Source organism: Thalassophryne amazonica, chromosome 4 (assembly GCF_902500255.1).
Source record: "Thalassophryne amazonica chromosome 4, fThaAma1.1, whole genome shotgun sequence".
In the NCBI taxonomy this organism is placed as follows: Eukaryota; Metazoa; Chordata; class Actinopteri; order Batrachoidiformes; family Batrachoididae; genus Thalassophryne; species Thalassophryne amazonica.
In genome coordinates this window covers 898,714-919,213 of record NC_047106.1, presented here as the reverse complement: position 1 = coordinate 919,213, position 20,500 = coordinate 898,714, and the positions used below count along the sequence as shown (strand labels likewise).

At 43.7% G+C, this 20,500-nt stretch overlaps 1 pseudogene; it reads right to left on the bottom strand.

Moving 5' to 3' along the window:
* The window catches only part of LOC117509077, an 85,956-nt pseudogene extending 65,962 nt beyond the window's left edge, over positions 1–19,994 (bottom strand).
* Positions 19,995–20,500: the final 506 nt, after the last annotated feature.

The window sequence follows — 20,500 nt, the reverse complement described above, 5'->3', positions numbered from 1 at the left end:
TCAAAACGACCCCCTGTGAGCAAGCACTTGGCAACAGTGGGAAGGAAAAACTCCCTTTTAACAGGAAGAAACCTCCAGCAGAACCAGGCTCAGGGAGGGGCAGTCTTCTACTGGGACTGGTTGGGGCTGAGGGAGAGAACCAGGAAAAAGACATGCTGTGGAGGGGAGCAGAGATTGATCACTAATGATTAAATGCAGAGTGGTGCATACAAAGCAAAAAGAGAAAGAAACACTCAGTGCATCATGGGAACCCCCCAGCAGTCTAAGTCTATAGCAGCATAACTAAGGGATGGTTCAGGGTCACCTGATCCAGCCCTAACTATAAGCTTTAGCAAAAAGGAAAGTTTTAAGCCTAATCTTAAAAGTAGAGAGGGTGTCTGTCTCCCTGATCTGAATTGGGAGCTGGTTCCACAGGAGAGGAGCCTGAAAGCTGAAGGCTCTGCCTCCCATTCTACTCTTACAAACCCTAGGAACTACAAGTAAGCCTGCAGTTTGAGAGCGAAGCGCTCTATTGGGGTGATATGGTACTATGAGGTCCCTAAGATAAGATGGGACCTGATTATTCAAAACCTTATAAGTAAGAAGAAGAAAAGCAGGAAATTAGAGGTCATCCATGTCTTTATGTCTGTAAGACAATCCTGCAGTTTAGCTAATTGGTGTGTGTCCTCTGGCTTCATGAATAGATAAAGCTGGGTATCATCTGCGTAACAATGAAAATTTAAGCAATGCCGTCTAATAATCCTGCCTAAGGGAAGCATGTATAAAGTGAATAAAATTGGTCCTAGCACAGAACTTTGTGGAACTCCATAATTAACCTTAGTCTGTGAAGAAGATTCCCCATTTACATGAACAAATTGTAATCTATTAGATAAATATGATTCAAACCACCGCAGCGCAGTGCCTTTAATACCTATGGCATGCTCTAATCTCTAATAAAATTTTATGGTCAACAGTATCAAAAGCAGCACTGAGGTCTAACAGAACAAGCACAGAGATGAGTCCACTGTCTGAGGCCATAAGAAGATCATTTGTAACCTTCACTAATGCTGTTTCTGTACTATGATGAATTCTAAAACCTGACTGAAACTCTTCAAATAGACCATTTCTCTGCAGATGATCAGTTAGCTGTTTTATAACTACCCTTTCAAGAATTTTTGAGAGAAAAGGAAGGTTGGAGATTGGTCTATAATTAGCTAAGATAGCTGGGTCAAGTGATGGCTTTTTAAGTAATGATTTAATTACTGCCACCTTAAAAGCCTGTGGTACATAGCCAACTAATAAAGATAGATTGATCATATTTAAGATCGAAGCATTAATTAATGGTAGGGCTTCCTTGAGCAGCCTGGTAGGAATGGGGTCTAATAGACATGTTGATGGTTTGGAGGAAGTAACTAATGAAAATAACTCAGACAGAACAATCGGAGAGAAAGAGTCTAACCAAATACCGGCATCACTGAAAGCAGCCAAAGAAAACAATACGTCTTTGGGATGGTTATGAGTAATTTTTCTCTAATAGTTAAAATTTTATTAGCAAAGAAAGTCATGAAGTCATTACTAGTTAAAGTTAAAGGAATACTCGGCTCAATAGAGCTCTGACTCTTTGTCAGCCTGGCTACAGTGCTGAAAAGAAACCTGGGGTTGTTCTTATTTTCTTCAATTAGTGATGAGTAGTAAGATGTCCTAGCTTTACGGAGGGCTTTTTTATAGAGCAACAGACTCTTTTTCCAGGCTAAGTGAAGATCTTCTAAATTAGTGAGACACCATTTCCTCTCCAACTTACTGGTTATCTGCTTTAAGGTGCGAGTTTGTGAGTTATGCCACGGAGTCAGGCACTTCTGATTTAAAGCTTTCTTTTTCAGAGGAGCTACAGCATCCAAAGTTGTCTTCAATGAGGATGTAAAACTATTGACGAGATACTCTATCTCACTTACAGAGTTTAGGTAGCTACTCTGCACTGTGTTGGTATATGGCATTGAAGAACATAAAGAAGGAATCATATCCTTAAACCTAGTTACAGCGCTTTCTGAAAGACTTCTACTGTAATGAAACTTATTCCCCACTGCTGGGTAGTCCATCAGAGTAAATGTAAATGTTATTAAGAAATGATCAGACAGAAGGGAGTTTTCAGGGAATACTATTAAATCTTCAGTTTCCATACCATAAGTCAGAACAAGATCTAAGATATGATTAAAGTGATGGGTGGACTCATTTACGTTTTGAGCAAAGCCAATTGAGTCTAATAGATTAAATGCAGTGTTGAGGCTGTCATTCTCAGCATCTATGTGGATGTTAAAATTGCCCACTATAATTATCTTATCTGAGCTAAGCACTAAGTCAGACAAAAGGTCTGAAAATTCACAGAGAAACTCACAGTAACGACCAGGTGGACGATAGATAATAACAAATAAAACTGGTTTTTGGGACTTCCAATTTGGATGGACAAGACTAAGAGTCAAGCTTTCAAATGAATTAAAGCTCTGTCTGAGTTTTTGATTAATTAATAAGCTGGAATGGAAGATTGCTGCTAATCCTCCTCCTTGGCCCGTGCTACGAGCACTCTGACAGTTAGTGTGACTCGGGGGTGTTGACTCATTTAAACTAACATATTCATCCTGCTGTAACCAGGTTTCTGTAAGGCAGAATAAATCAATATGTTGATCAATTATTATATCATTTACTAACAGGGACTTAGAAGAGAGACACCTAATGTTTAATAGACCACATTTTACTGTTTTAGTCTGTGGTGCAGTTGAAGGTGCTATATTATTTTTCTTTTTGAATTTTTATGCTTAAATAGATTTTTGCTGGTTATTGGTGGTCTGGGAGCAGGCACCGTCTCTACGGGGATGGGGTAATGAGGGGATGGCAGGGGGAGAGAAGCTGCAGAGAGGTGTGTAAGACTACAACTCTGCTTCCTGGTCCCAACCCTGGATAGTCACGGTTTGGAGGATTTAAGAAAATTGGCCAAATTTCTAGAAATGAGAGCTGCTCCATCCAAAGTGGGATGGATGCCGTCTCTCCTAACAAGACCAGGTTTTCCCCAGAAGCTTTGCCAATTATCTATGAAGCCCACCTCATTTTTTGGACACCACTCAGACAGCCAGCAATTCAAGGAGAACATGCGGCTAAACATGTCACTCCCGGTCCGATTGGGGAGGGGCCCAGAGAAAACTACAGAGTCCGACATTGTTTTTGCAAAGTTACACACAGATTCAATGTTAATTTTAGTGACCTCCGATTGGCGTAACCGGGTGTCATTACTGCCGACGTGAATTACAATCTTACCAAATTTACGCTTAGCCTTAGCCAGCAGTTTCAAATTTCCTTCAATGTCACCTGCTCTGGCCCCCGGAAGACAATTGACTATGGTTGCTGGTGTCGGTAACTTCACATTTCTCAAAACAGAGTCGCCAATAACCAGAGTTTGTTCCTCGGCGGGTGTGTCGTCGAGTGGGGAAAAACGGTTAGAAATGTGAACGGGTTGGCGTGTACATGGGGCTTCTGTTTAGGGCTACGCTTCCTCCTCACAGTCACCCAGTCGGCCTGCTTTCCCGGCTGCTCGGGATCTGCCAGAGGGAAACTAACGGCGGCTAAGCTACCTTGGTCCGCACCGACTACAGGGGCCTGGCTAGCTGTAGAATTTTCCACGGTGCGGAGCCGAGTCTCCAATTCACCCAGCCTGGCCTCCAAAGCTACGAATAAGCTACACTTATTACAAGTACCATTACTGCTAAAGGAGGCCGAGGAATAACTAAACATTTCACACCCAGAGCAGAAAAGTGCGGGAGAGACAGGAGAAGCCGCCATGCTAAACCGGCTAAGAGCTAGTAGCTGCGCTAAGCTAGCGGATTCCTAAAAACACACAAAGTGAATAATGTGTAAATAATTTAGAGGTGATTCAGCAGAGGGAGTGCTTTAGTTACGGCACGTGAAGATTACACTGTGAAACAAATCGTTATCTAGATAACTAGATCAATCTAACTATGCAGATTAAACAGTTAACAGATACAGCAAAACACCGCTGTGCTCCGGAACAGGAAGTGATTAATAAGTAATTAAACCCTTGAAATATAACAATACCGCAGTGAGAGCCAACCACCAGTAGAGGCAAGCAAAAGCTATCAAAAACAAAACCAAATTATGATGGCATTTAGAACTAACGAATTTAATTTTAACGATCAACGAACGAGGTCGGACACATAAGAAATTATTAATAGTGACTATAGTGACCAGTATGTCACAGATCGGGCCTCTGCGTCCTGACGCTGCGCCTTTTTCCACTCACACCTGGCTGCAGGTGTGTGTTTCCGTGTGACAAACACAGTTATGAGTAGTTGTTGGCGCTGTTTTTTCTTCTGGGCGACAAGATTCTTATAAACAGATACGCTGAACACTGTAAAAAAAAAAAGGCATGCAAAATTGGACTAAATACTTCGCGAGACTCCGAGGCCACGACAGGTGAACGGCGTTATAGCGAGGGACCACTGTATTCTCTTTTCACATGTCAATAATTCTTGACATGTGGATATTTGTTCGCTCAATTAATAAGACACGCCTAATCTGTCAGATTTCTATATTTTTTAAATGTATTTCTGTATTTATTTTATTGTGACAACCGAATGGAGACGACAAAACCTGGTTGCAGCACGAGCGAATTAAGGGAATGACAAAACTACAGTTGTTATCAATTTCATTGTCTAAAACGATCACACCACATGAAGTTAAGCTCAGCGCTGCTCTGGCTCCAGGCTCGAAGTCTGGAGAAAAAGGCGAGCAGCGCTTTCTTTGCAGTCAGCGCTGTGACCACGGATCGTGCTCCATAACAATCCCGCAAAAGCGGGATTTGTATTGATTATTATGTAGTATAATCAGGAAAGTGTTATTTATGTAACATATGCATTGATTTGTATAATGGCACTGTTTATCATGTTGATCATCTTCATTTTTATGTGGATTCCAGCGCTGGTTCATTCTGGTGTATAATTTACGCCACCTCTCGACCTGGTGTATATTTTCAGTGCAGCGTACGCCAACGACCACATTGATAAATGCCAAGTAGCGCAGCCGTTTTGGCGTACACCCCATATACGCTCAAATATCGCCGTACGCAACGTTGATACATGAGGCCCAATGAGCTGAAGTCTGCTCAACAGAAAGATTCTGGACTTACTGCCTTGTTTGACAATGCTGTTTCTGAAAGTGAAATTAAGAAGCTCCCTTGTGCTTATTTTATCAGCCATGGGGTTCTCATGAGAAAGTGGACCCCTCCAGGGTTGACCTGTGAGGATGAATGGAGTTCTGTTTATCAAATTGTTGTTCCTGAAGTTTACGAGGTCTATTAGAAAAGTATCCGACATTATTTTTTTTAAAAACCATATGGATTTGAATCACATGTGATTGCGTCAGACAAGCTTGAACCCTCATGCGCATGCGTGAGTTTTTTCATGCCTGTCGGTTCCGTCATTTGCCTGTGAGCAGGCTTTGACTGAGGTGTGGTCCACCCCTCTCGTCTATTTTTTATTGCGAATAAATGTCTGAACGATTTGGAGCTTTGCTGCATCAATTTTTTTCCAGAAACTATGAGAGACCTCCAGGTGGACACCGTTCGAAAAATTAATATGGCTTTCAGGGACGATTTTATGGGGATTAAACAGATTACGGAGTGTTACTGCCGCTTTAAGGACGGCCCACAACTCCCAGCCCCCATCGACAGGCTGACACCCCACTGGAACAACCAGATCATTTCCAACATGAAGGCTTTGTTGATCCGGGACCTCGTCTCACTTTCACAAAAAGGCAGAAGATGTGGACATCAGCACTTTTTCGGCACATTCCACCATTACAGGAGTTTTTTTCATGGAAAAAGAAGCGGAGGGACGCGCCACGGAGCGGTTCATTACGCGGCACAAAACCACCTCCGTGTTGGTCTCACAGGACGGCTTTCAGGTGGATTTCAGACAGATTCCGGTTGCTTTCCAGTCGTGTGAATATCCGATTGTGATTGTGCATGAGCTGGACCTGCCAGAACATGTCCTGTGAGGCTTAATCACAGCGTTTCTTTGTGCCATGCAGCTCCGCCGCGACGCACGGAACTCCTCCGCACGTCTGTCTTAATGTGTCGAAAAAGTGCTGATGTCCACGTCTTTTCACAATTCCTGTGCTAGTCAGATGACATACCGGATCAAGACAGCGTCCAGTTTAAAAATGAACAGCACATTTCACTGTTACAGGAGTTTTTGTCATGGAAAGAGAAGCAGCTCCACCGCGTGTCGCATGGCGCAAAGAAACACTGTGATGAAGCCTCACAGGACATGTTTGGGCATGTCCAGCTCATGCACAATCGGATATTCACACGACTGGAAAGCAACCGGAATCCGTCTGAAATCCACCTGAAAGCCGTCCTGTGAGACCAACACGGAGGTGGTTTTGTGCAGAGTAATGAACGGCTCCGTGGTGCATCCCTCTGCTTCTTTTTCCATGAAAAAAACTCCTGTAATGGTGGAATGTGCCGAAAAAGTGCTGATGTCCACATCTTCTGCCTTTTTGTGAAAGTCAGATGAGGTCCCGGATCAACAAAGCTTTCACGTTGGAAATGATCTGGTTGTTCCAGCGGGGTCTGAGCATGTCAATGGGGGCTGGGAGCGCGCCGCGCTCTCAGGAGTTGTGGGCAGTCCTTAAAGCGGCAGTAACACTTCGTAATCTGTTTAATCCTCATAAAATCGTCCCTGAAAGCCATATTAATTTTCCGAACGGTGTCCACCTGGAGGTCTCTCACAGTTTCTGGAAAAAAAATTGATGCAGCAAAGCTCCAAATCATTCGGACATTTATTCGTAATAAAAAATAGACAAGAGGGGTGAACCACACCTCACTCAAAGCCTGCTCACAGGCGAATGAAGCAACCGACAGGCATGAAAAAACTCACGCATGCGCACAAGGGTTCAAGCTTGTCTGACGCAATCACACGTGATTCAAATCCATATGGGTTTTTAAAAAAATAATAAAGTCGGATACTTTTCTAATAGACCTCGTATCATACTGAGATTCTCAAACTTGCTCATGACCATAGTTTAGTGGGACATATGGGTGTAAAGAAAACGCTAGATAGAGTGAGGAGACACTTCTACTGGCCTGGGGTTAAGTCTGATGTTTCACACTATTGTAAAACCTGTCATGTGTGTCAGATTGTGGGTAAACCTAACCAGACGATTCCCAAAGCTCCATTACATCCTATTCCAGTTATTGGAGAGCCCTTTGAACACATCTTGGTATATTGTGTAGGACCTCTTCCTCGAACAAAATCTGGTAACCAGTATCTTCTCACAGTTATGTGTATGGCTGCTCATTTCCCCGAGGCTATTCCCCTCAGAAGGATTACAGCCGTCACTGTCTCTAAGGCCCTCGTTAGGTTTTTCACTCTGTTTGGCCTTCTAAAGGTTGTGCAGACTGACCAAGGGTCCAATTTTATGTCCAAGATTTTCTCTCAGGTGCTTCAGCAGTTGTCAATTAAACATTGCACATCCTCTGCATACCACCCTGAGTCCCAGGGGGCCCTGGAGAGGTTCCACCAAACTTTGGAAAACATGTTAAGAGTCGACTGCAAGGAGTTTGAGAAAGAATGGGATGATGGTGTTCCCTTGCTTCTCTTTGCAGCTCATGAAGTGACTCAGGAGTCACTGGGTTTTAGCCCAGCTGAGCTCATGTTTGGTCATACAGTGTGTGGGCCATTAAAACTCTTGAAAGAGAGATGGGTAGAAGACTCATCTGCTCAGTCTGGTCTCTTGCCGTTTGTGTGTAGTTTCAGATCCAAACTCCAGAGGGCATGTGAGCTTGCCAAGGCAAACTTGGAGAAGGCTCAAGGAAAGATGAAACAGATTTGTAATAAGTGTAGCTTGTTCGTAGCTTTGGAGGCCAGGCTGGGCGAATTGGAGATTCGGCTCCGCACCTTGGAAAATCCTACAGCTAGCCAGGCCCCTGTAGTTGGTGTGGACCAAGGTAGCTTAGCCGCCGTTAGCTGTCCCCCAGCAGATCCCGAGCAGCCGGGAAAGCAGGCCAGCTAGGTGACTGTGAGGAGGAAGCGTAGTCCTAAACAGAAGCCCCCTGTACACCACCAACCCGTTCACATCTCTGTTTTTCCCCACTCGGCGACACACCCGCCGAGGAACAAACTCTGGTTATTGGCGACTCTGTTTTGAGAAATGTGAAGTTAGCGACACCAGCAACCATAGTCAAATGTCTTCCGGGGGCCAGAGCAGGCGACATTGAAGGAAATTTGAAACTGCTGGCTAAGGCTAAGTGTAAATTTTGTAAGATTGTAATTCACGTCGGCAGTAATGACACCCAGTTACTCCAATCGGAGGTCACTAAAATTAACATTGAATCGGTGTGTAACTTTGCAAAAACAATGTCGGACTCTATAGTTTTCTCTGGTCCCCTCCCCAGTCGGACCGGGAGTGACATGTTTAGCCGCATGTTCTCCTTGAATTGCTGGCTGTCTGAGTGGTGTCCAAAAAATGAGGTGGGCTTCATAGATAATTGGCAAAGCTTCTGGGGAAAACCTGGTCTTGTTAGGAGAGACGGCATCCATCCCACTTTGGATGGAGCAGCTCTCATTTCTAGAAATCTGGCCAATTTTCTTAAATCCTCCAAACCGTGACTATCCAGGGTTGGGACCAGGAAGCAGAGTTGTAGTCTTACACACCTCTCTGCAGCTTCTCTCCCCCTGCCATCCCCTCATTACCCCATCCCCGTAGAGACGGTGCCTGCTCCCAGACCACAGGCTTTCAAGGTGGCAGTAATTAAACCATTACTTAAAAAGCCATCACTTGACCCACCTATCTTAGCTAATTATAGGCCAATCTCCAACCTTACTTTTCTTTCAAAAATTCTTGAAAGGGTAGTTGTAAACAGCTAACTGATCATCTGCAGAGGAATGGTCTATTTGAAGAGTTTCAGTCAGGTTTTAGAATTCATCATAGTACAGAAACAGCGTTAGTGAAGGTTACAAATGATCTTCTTATGGCCTCAGACAGTGGACTCATCTCTGTGCTTGTCCTGTTAGACCTCAGTGCTGCTTTTGATACTGTTGACTGTTGACCGCTGCGGTGGTTTGAATCATATTTATCTAATAGATTACGATTTGTTCATGTAAATGGGGAGTCTTCTTCACAGACTAAGGTTAATTATGGAGTTCCACAAGGTTCTGTGCTAGGACCAATTTTATTCACTTTATACATGCTTCCCTTAGGCATCCATCCATCCATCCAACCCAGCTTTATCTATCCATGAAGCCAGAGGACACACACCAATTAGCTAAACTGCAGGATTGTCTCACAGACATAAAGACATGGATGACCTCTAATTTCCTGCTTTTAAATTCAGATAAAACTGAAGTTATTGTACTTGGCCCCACAAATCTTAGAAACATGGTGTCTAACCAGATCCTTACTCTGGATGGCATTACTCTGACCTCTAGTAATACTGTGAGAAATCTTGGAGTCATTTTTGATCAGGATATGTCCTTCAATGCATATATTAAGCAAATATGTAGGACTGCTTTTTTGCATTTGCGCAATATCTCTAAAATTAGAAAGGTCTTGTCTCAGAGTGATGCTGAAAAACTAATTCATGCATTTATTTCCTCTAGGCTGGACTATTGTAATTCATTATTATCAGGTTGTTCTAAAAGTTCCCTGAAAAGCCTTCAGTTAATTCAAAATGCTGCAGCTAGAGTACTGACAGGGACTAGAAGGAGAGAGCATATCTCACCCATATTGGCCTCTCTTCATTGGCTTCCTGTTAATTCTAGAATAGAATTTAAAATTCTTCTTCTTACTTATAAGGTTTTGAATAATCAGGTCCCATCTTATCTTAGGGACCTCATAGTACCATATCACCCCAATACAGCGCTTCGCTCTCAGACTGCAGGCTTACTTGTAGTTCCTAGGGTTTGTAAGAGTAGAATGGGAGGCAGAGCCTTCAGCTTTTCAGGCTCCTCTCCTGTGGAACCAGCTCCCAATTCAGATCAGGGAGACAGACACCCTCTCTACTTTTAAGATTAGGCTTAAAACTTTCCTTTTGCTAAAGCTTATAGTTAGGGCTGGATCAGGTGACTCTGAACCATCCCTTAGTTATGCTGCTATAGACTTAGACTGCTGGGGGTTCCCATGATGCACTGTTTCTTTCTCTTTTTGCTTCTGTATGCACCACTCTGCATTTAATCATTAGTGATCGATCTCTGCTCAAACTCCAGAGGGCATGTGAGCTTGCCAAGGCAAACTTGGAGAAGGCTCAAGGAAAGATGAAACAGATTTGTAATAAGTGTAGCTTGTTCGTAGCTTTGGAGGCCAGGCTGGGCGAATTGGAGATTCGGCTCCGCACCTTGGAAAATCCTACAGCTAGCCAGGCCCCTGTAGTTGGTGTGGACCAAGGTAGCTTAGCCGCCGTTAGCTGTCCCCCAGCAGATCCCGAGCAGCCGGGAAAGCAGGCCAGCTAGGTGACTGTGAGGAGGAAGCGTAGTCCTAACAGAAGCCCCCTGTACACCACCAACCCGTTCACATCTCTGTTTTTCCCCACTCGGCGAACACCCCGCCGAGGAACAAACTCTGGTTATTGGCGACTCTGTTTGAGAAATGTGAAGTTAGCGACACCAGCAACCATAGTCAAATGTCTTCCGGGGGCCAGAGCAGGCGACATTGAAGGAAATTTGAAACTGCTGGCTAAGGCTAAGTGTAAATTTTGTAAGATTGTAATTCACGTCGGCAGTAATGACACCCAGTTACTCCAATCGGAGGTCACTAAAATTAACATTGAATCGGTGTGTAACTTTGCAAAACAATGTCGGACTCTATAGTTTTCTCTGGTCCCCTCCCCAGTCGGACCGGGAGTGACATGTTTAGCCGCATGTTTCTCCTTGAATTGCTGGCTGTCTGAGTGGTGTCCAAAAAATGAGGTGGGCTTCATAGATAATTGGCAAAGCTTCTGGGGAAAACCTGGTCTTGTTAGGAGAGACGGCATCCATCCCACTTTGGATGGAGCAGCTCTCATTTCTAGAATCTGGCCAATTTTCTTAAATCCTCCAAACCGTGACTATCCAGGGTTGGGACCAGGAAGCAGAGTTGTAGTCTTACACACCTCTCTGCAGCTTCTCTCCCCCTGCCATCCCCTCATTACCCCATCCCCGTAGAGACGGTGCCTGCTCCCAGACCACCAATAACCAGCAAAAATCTATTTAAGCATAAAAATTCAAAAAGAAAAAATAATATAGCACCTTCAACTGCACCACAGACTAAAACAGTAAAATGTGGTCTATTAAACATTAGGTGTCTCTCTTCTAAGTCCCTGTTAGTAAATGACTATAATAATTGATCAACATATTGATTTATTCTGCCTTACAGAAACCCTGGTTACAGCAGGATGAATATGTTAGTTTAAATGAGTCAACACCCCCGAGTCACACTAACTGTCAGAATGCTCGTAGCACGGGCCGAGGGGAGGATTAGCAGCAATCTTCCATTCCAGCTTATTAATTAATCAAAGACCCAGACAGAGCTTTAATTCATTTGAAAGCTTGACTCTTAGTCTTGTCCATCCAATTGGAAGTCCCAAAAACTAGTTTTATTTGTTGTTATCTATCGTCCACCTGGTCGTTATTGTGAGTTTCTCTGTGAATTTTCAGACCTTTTGTCTGACTTAGTGCTTAGCTCAGATAATTATAGTGGGCGATTTTAACATCCACACAGATGCTGAGAATGACAGCTTCAACACTGCATTTAATCTATTATTAGACTCAATTGGCTTTGCTCAAAATGTAACATGAGTCCACCCACCACTTTACCATACTTTAGATCTTCTTCTGACTTGTGGTATGGAAATTGAAGACTTAACAGTATTCCCTGAAAACACCCTTCTGTCTGATCATTTCTTAATACATTTATTTACTCTGATGGACTACCCAGCAGTGGGGAATAAGTTTTCATTACAGTAGAAGTCTTTCGGAAAGCGCTGTAACTAGGTTTAAGGATATGATTCCTTCTTGTTATATTCTCCAATGCCATATACCAACACAGTGCAGAGTAGCTACCTAAACTCTGTGAGTGAGATAGATTATCTCGTCAATAGTTTTACATCCTCATTGAGCACAACTTTGGATGCTGTAGCTCCTCTGAAAAAGAGAGCCTTAAATCAGAAGTGCTGATTCCGTGGTATAACTCACAAACTCGCAGCTTAAAGCAGATAACCCATAAGTTGGAGAGGAAATGGCGTGTCACTAATTTAAGAATCTTCACTTAGCCTGGAAAAGAGTCTGTTGCTCTATAAAAAAAAGCCCTCCGTAAAGCTAGGACATCTTACTACTCATCACTATTGAAGAAATAAGAACAACCCCAGGTTTTTTTTTTCCAGCACTGTAGTCAGGCTGACAAAGAGTCAGAGCTCTATTGAGCCGAGTATTCCTTTAACTTTAACTAGTAATGACTTCATGACTTTCTTTGCTAATAAAATTTTAACTATTAGAGAAAAAATTACTCATAACCATCCCAAAGACATATCGTTTTCTTTGGCTGCTTTCAGTAATGCCGGTATTTCGTTAGACTTTTTCTCTCGATTGTTCTGTCTGAGTTATTTTCATTAGTTACTTCCTCCAAACCATCAACATGTCTATAGACCCCATTCCTACCAGGCTGCTCAAGGAAGCCCTACCATTAGTTAATGCTTTGATCTTAAATATGATCAATCTATCTTTGTTAGTTGGCTATGTACCACAGGCTTCAAGGTGGCAGTAATTAAACCATTACTTAAAAAGCCATCACTTGACCACCTATCTTAGCTAATTATAGGCCAATCTCCAACCTTACTTTTCTTTCAAAAATTCTTGAAAGGGTAGTTGGTAAACAGCTAACTGATCATCTGCAGAGGAAATGGTCCTATTTGAAGAGTTTCAGTCAGGTTTAGAATTCATCATAGTACAGAAACAGCATTAGTGAAGGTTACAAATGATCTTCTTATGGCCTCAGACAGTGGACTCATCTCTGTGCTTGTCCTGTTAGACCTCAGTGCTGCTTTTGATACTGTTGACTGTTGACCGCTGCGGTGGTTTGCATCATATTTATCTAATAGATTACGATTTGTTCATGTAAATGGGGAGTCTTCTTCACAGACTAAGGTTAATTATGGAGTTCCACAAGGTTCTGTGCTAGGACCAATTTTATTCACTTTATAATGCTTCCCTTAGGCATCCATCCATCCATCCAACCCAGCTTTATCTATCCATGAAGCAAGAGGACACACACCAATTAGCTAAACTGCAGATTGTCTCACAGACATAAAGACATGATGACCTCTAATTTCCTGCTTTTAAATTCAGATAAACTGAAGTTATTGTACTTGGCCCCCACAAATCTTAGAAACATGGTGTCTAACCAGATCCTTACTCTGGATGGCATTACTCTGACCTCTAGTATACTGTGAGAATCTTGGAGTCATTTTTGATCAGGATATGTCCTTCAATGCATATATTAAGCAATATGTAGGACTGCTTTTTTGCATTTGCGCATATCTCTAAATTAGAAAGGTCTTGTCTCAGAGTGATGCTGAAAAAACTAATTCATGCATTTATTTCCTCTAGGCTGGACTATTGTAATTCATTATTATCAGGTTGTCCTAAAAGTTCCCTGAAAAGCCTTCAGTTAATTCAAAATGCTGCAGCTAGAGTACTGACAGGGACTAGAAGGAGAGCGCATATCACCCATATTGGCCTCTCTTCATTGGCTTCCTGTTAATTCTAGAATATAATTTAAAATTCTTCTTCTTACTTATAAGGTTTTGAATAATCAGGTCCCATCTTATCTTAGGGACTCATAGTACCATATCACCCAATACAGCGCTTCGCTCTCAGACTGCAGGCTTACTTGTAGTTCCTAGGGTTTGTAAGAGTAGAATGGGAGGCAGAGCCTTCAGCTTTCAGGCTCCTCTCCTGTGGAACCAGCTCCCAATTCAGATCAGGGAGACAGACACCCTCTCTACTTTAAGATTAGGCTTAAAACTTCCTTTTTGCTAAAGCTTATAGTTAGGGCTGGATCAGGTGACTCTGAACCATCCCTTAGTTATGCTGCTATAGACTTAGACTGCTGGGGGGTTCCCACGATGCACTGTTCTTTCTCTTTTGCTCTGTATGCACCACTCTGCATTTAATCATTAGTGATCGATCTCTGCTCCCCTCCACAGCATGTCTTTTTCCTGGTTCTCTCCCTCAGCCCCAACCAGTCCCAGCAGAAGACTGCCCCTCCCTGAGCCTGGTTCTGCTGGAGGTTTCTTCCTGTTAAAAGGGAGTTTTCCTTCCCACTGTCGCCAAGTGCTTGCTCACAGGGGGTCGTTTTGACCGTTGGGGTTTTTCTGTAATTATTGTATGGCTTTTTGCCTTACAATATAAAGCGCCTTGGGGCAACTGTTTGTTGTGATTTGGCGCTATATAAATAAAATTGATTTGATTTGATAAGAAAGCTAAATGCAGAGTGTCTTCGTGGTTTTTCAGTCGAGTGATTATCCAAGAAATTGTGGACGAGCCTGGACATGCCAGAACATGTTCTGTGACGCTTCTTCACGGCGTTGCTTTGTGCGTCGCGGCACCCGCACATCTGTCTCAATTTGCCGAAAAAAAGTGCTGATGTCCACGTCTTTTCACAATTCCTGTGCTAGTCCAGACGACGTCCCGGATAAAACACAGCGTCCAGTTGGAAATGAACGCCACATTCCACTTTTAACGAGGAGTGTTTTTCATGGAAAGGAGCTGACGCTTCAGCGCATCACGACGGCAAGAGAGACAAAGAACACCCTCCGTTTCGGAGTGCCAGAAGGACAAGCTAGGACATGCCTTTCCAGTGCTTACCAGTCGAGTGAGTATCAGAGAATTGTGGAGCGCTGGACAGTCCAGCTTGTCCTTTAACCACCTCCGTTTCGGAGTGTTAAAGGACAAGGCTGGGACATAAGGTCGGATACTTTTCTAATAGACCTCGTATCTTGGTTCTCGTTATGTGGAATCTGAGCAAAATCTGATCACTGATTCAAGTCATACCAGACAGGATGAAGAGGGTTCCTCCAGCCAGGGCCATTTGGGCTTTGGTCTGCTCTGAGATGCTGCTGATCTGGTACACTTTAGTCCCAGTGCAGAGACGATGAGGGAGACCAGACCCAGCAGCAGAGCCAGGATCATCAGAGCCCTGCAGACCTGGAGGTGAGCTGCACAACAAAGCAAACCATCAAGTACTTGTGCTGTCTGCAGGAAGCTCTGATTTTGAGCCATTCCTCACCGGCCAGTCCCAAGAACAGTTTTGAACCTGCCTGCACTGGATCGAGCCCACAGAGGAGGCCACGCAGCTCATCCACAGACCTTCAAACAGACGTTGCTGCTGCTGATGGACTCCGCCTGGCTCCTCACCTTCCACACCTGAGAGGAGGTGCAGGCAGACTGCAGACACCAGGAGACCACACCCAGAACCAGACCGACAACCTGCAGTGCCACCGCCATGTTGCTGAAGTCCCACACACCTGAACCGGAGCAGCAAGTCATCAGCCCCAGAGACACGCCCCTTACATAGTCTGCACATGAGCAATAATACCCCAGACACCAAATCTGCAACTCAGGACCTCCATCAAAGGTCAAAGGTCATAAATACAGGCATCAGTGTAAAACCCAAAACACATCTGACAACATGATGCCTCTGGAGAAGCGTTGTGCTGTTATGAAAATCCCCAGTGAAGAAATAAATCAGCCACATGAGGGTGAACAGACAGAGCAAGACCTTGAGAAAGTCCACAGTCATGGAAGAGAGTGCAGGCTGGGTGGAGTGGGTGGAGAAAGGTTGTGTCAAAAGAATTGTAAATATACTTAGCAATTATTAATGTCTTTGATTCTGTCCTTCATATATAAATATATATATATATGTGTGTGTGTGTGTGTGTGTGTGATTTTAGTTTCCAAGTTAACCACTGAACTCCTCACACGATAAATGACCTTTTGCTGATTTGAGGACTGTGAGCGTAAATCTTGTTTAACTGAGCACAGATGTACATTTTAATTAACAGATCGGCCTTGAGCAGGAACGTTGTGGCCTGCACAGTAGCCCAGGGTTGATGTTGTTTTGTTTCATATCTGAGAGTGAGAACAGACCGTGAGACTCCGAGGTGGAGAGCCATAATACTTTATCAATGTGAGAATAGACTGTGTGACTCTGCTTTTGTCTGATGTCTTCTACATATGTCTGTATGCAACTTTGTTTCAATAGATTCAGGAGATGAGTGGGCGGGCCCTTCAGAGCTGACTGGTGAGTGGTGACGAGGATCATGCCCGCTGGCTCTCTGTCCTGATCAGGAAAAAAATTCAGTGTTTCCCGTGTGGTCATTCTCTGTGATAATTTGAGCTGTCTGTTTTATCAGGTTCAACTCTGACAGGTTGGCAGAGTGATTTGTGACTGAAGAATATCAGCAAGAGTGAAGGACAAAGTTAACAAGACAGTATGTATGTTGGACGGTTTAGAGACGGTGGCACTAACAAAAAGACAGGAGGCAGAGCTGAAGATGTTGAGATTCTCTTTGGGAGTGACAAGAATGGACAAGATTAGGAATGAACATATCAGAGGGACAGCTCAGGTGGGACAGTTTGGAGACAAAGTCAGAGAGGCAAGATTGAGATGGTTTGGACATGTGCAGAGGAGGGACCCAGGGTATATAGGGAGAAGGATGCTGAGGATGGAGCCACCAGGCAGGAGGAGAAGAGGAAGACCAAAGAGGAGGTTCATGGATGTGCTGAGAGAGGACATGCAGGTGGTTGGTGTGACAGAGGAAGATACAGAGGACAGGGTGAGATGGAAACAATTGATCTGCTGTGGTGACCCCTAACGGGAACAGAAAAATAATAAGAGGTATTAATTTCCAGAAATTGATTTAAGTTTGTGAAATCATTCTGACAGTTTTAAACAAAGTGGGAAAAAAACCTGGATCTGGATCCACTGCAGACCAGTTTGAAGAAAATTGGTTCAGTTGACTAACTAACTAACAGACAGAACTGAAAGACTAATATGAATTAAACACGTTTTGACACAGACTCAGTGATTCAGTGACGTCATGGTAACGGTTTCTGTCCACCAGGTTTAATCCACCTGGACTCCAAATCATCAATCTCTGTTTTAGTTTAAACCGTTCAAGGTCACCCGAGGCTAAAAACTCATAAAACTGCAAATTTTACCACCAACATTAAAACAACAACAACAACAACAACAAAAAAGGTTTTGGACAGACTTCCTGTGTAACTCCGCCCTTTCTCTGAAGGTCACCGCAATAAAAAGGGCTGCAGTCATAATTAATAGTTTAAAAATGTACCCAAGAGGTGTGTCTTCCTCCTCCTGCAGGAACAGTCCCACTGAACTGTTCCTGCAGACGAACAAAGTTAAATCTTCCTGGATTTGAACCAGTAAAACAGGGTCGGGGTCAACAACCTCTGAACTGACCTAAGAGGGATGTGAGCTGAACTGTAAGGACTCTGTGAAGGGTGATCATGTGGTGAGGTCACGGCTCTCGTACCCTGCGGCGGCGGGAACTAACAAGTGTCCACGTCTAAGTGTGTGTGATGTTTGTCTGAAGTCCTGAAAAGACGGCAGACCTGCTGAGGACAGGACGGCCATAAAAGTGGACAAAGTCTGTGAGCAGCGGAGAAGCAGCCAGACGGATCTGAAAGGAAAACCTTTGATGCTCCGTCTTTTTCCACGTGTTAGTTGGATAGTTTGGTACCACTGGATGATATGAAATCTGAAGTGCCTCAGGGTTCTGTTCAAGGTGTCTTTATGAACCCCAGTGGGGCAGTTTGTTGTGCAGCCGGCAGAGAGAACACATTCATACATAGACGTAAATACGACATGAAGAGACCTCGTTAAAAACACTCGCATGATAGTGTTTAAAAAAACAAGTTCACGGTGGCTGTAAGAGTTCTGATATCTGACAGTCTGAAGATAAGATAAGCTTTTAATAGTCCCATGACGGGGAAATTTAATTTACAACACATCTCTTGGACACAAATCTATGGCCAGATGGAAGCAGTTTGAACTGTGGGTACACGGGGTGCCTGGGGTCACCCAGGGTCGACCCCGCCTGGGCCGCCTGCTCCTGTTGGGTGCTTCATGGTGATGTAACATCATCACATTTCTTACTGAACTCAGAGATCACTGGCCCCACGTGACCATTCAAAGCCATCAGGGGTGTCTTAGTGTGACCTTTGACCTGCATTTTATAAAAATGGCCTTTTTCCAACCTTCATTTGACAGACTTGATCCATCAGCCAAATGTTTTATTCTCTGAAACACGAGTCTTCAAACGTGATTGCTGCAGTATCACAAACATGACTCCACCTCCTGACCTCTGACCTCCATTTCCAAACTTGAGTTTCTCATGTACTATCAAGTCCATAAGTATTTGGACAAGTGACACTTTTATTTTTCTTCTGTACAACAAGATCAGAGGATTTTCTCAAAGACATGTATCTTCAACTACTTTGCTAGAAGACACATGAGGAACTGGAAGGACGAGGAACCAGAGACATGAAGGTCACTGCTGAGGTCAGTGAACATCTCAACAAGTTCAACACTTACTACAGACAGAGACACTTTGGATGGACGAGTCCAAGATGCCAGTGAAAGTCTTGATCTTAGTCTGGATCCAGGACAAAGAAGAAGAGCCATTATTTGTCATTGTACATACAACATTTGTTGTCTGCATTTAACCGTCCTAATTACAGTTAGACACAATCTAACCACTAGGGGCAGTGTGCAGCCACAGTCCGGCACCCGGGACCAACTCCAGATGTAGAGACGCTGCCTTGGTCAGGGGCAGAGAAAGGAGCAGACCATAAATAAGCAGGTTTTGATTGTGGGAGGAAATCCACAGACACGGGGAGAACATGCAAACTCCACCCAGAAAGGCTGGGAAGCGATCCCACGACCTTCTTGCTGTGAGGCACCAGTGCTAACCACTAAGCCACCACAAACCCACATTCACAAGTGCCTCAGTCAGGGTATCTGTGGACTCCACAGAAACGTCAGCATTGTCCACTAAGTCAAAGGTCAGAAAACATTTCCTTGGCAAGAAAGACACCAAAGTGACCCGATCCACAACACGCCCGTTCAGAACTGAACTGTGTTGCCAAGTTGCTCCCGGTGTGTAGTGAGTGTCTCGCATAGCAACACCCTGACATCAGTGTGTGTGAATGGGTGAATGTGAGGCATCATTGTAAAGCACTTTGAGCTTCTAATATAGATGGAAAGGTGTGTTATAAATGCAGAGAACTGAATGAGGTACAGTTTTATTTCAATGTTTCAGAGGAAACGTAACGTTGCTTCTGTTTTAGCATTTTATTCCACGACAGCTGATTCGTTGTATTTGTCCAAATAAACCTGATCCTGACGCCAAACCCGAACAAAAGTCCGTCGTCAGCTACCGCGTCAATGCCGGTTTCCCTTAGCCTCTGTTTGAAAAGTACATGATGACAGGACTGATGGCTAATGGCACAGTTCTGATCCAGAGGCAGATGAGGCAGATAATCTGGATCATGGTTTGGTGGAACAGAGAATCCACATCCAGTGTTCAGCTAATTCACCCCTCAGGCATAAAATCTGACACATCAACTCAGAACCCTCCACAATGAAGATGTCATTAGTTTGGATTTCAGGTCAAAGATGAATGAAAACCTAAAATGTCTCCAAATAAAAGCCACATTTACCATGAGAAGAAGAAAAAAGCCTTTAAAGTCCTGGAAGATAAATGAGCCATAACACCAAAGAAGAAGAGTTCAGTTCTTACCGGCAGCTCGTCGATGAAATCTGTTTTTCTTTTTGTTCAGTGGGTCTCTGTGGACCCAATTGAGGCAGTTTTGGTGAGTGGGGCAATGAACTCTGGGAAAGGCCAAAGCAGCTCTGAACACACAGCAGTATTTACACACTTACACAAAACACACATACCACCAACAAAAGAAAAAAAAAACAAACCCTCAAGTTATTGAACTGAAGCTCAGAATTCCACCCTAACATTTAGTCTTTGTAAAAGGTGAACTGGTTCCACTCCGGTCAGCCATCGAGCTTCAAGTGGAGGTGAATAAATCCCATTATTGTGCTATGCTGACGATATAACTATATTCATGACAAAACCTAAAGTTGGACTGCCCTCAAAACTCTTTTGCCCCTTTGTCTTATATTGTGGAATTTCTTTGTCTTCAATCCCTGATCATTCCGGGATCCTGTGACTGCAGAAACAGGATTTCCGCAGCAGCTGAAGAACATCAACCTGTTGCAGGTGTTTGTCAGTATCATGAGTGGGACTTTGTGGTGCCACAGACCACTTGATGTGTATGGACCACCCCTTGGGTTTCTCAAACACATGAACCAGTTTACATAATAATATGGAATACAGATTTATTGTCACAGTGAAGCGATTTTAAGACAATAACTGTGTAAAACTCAATGA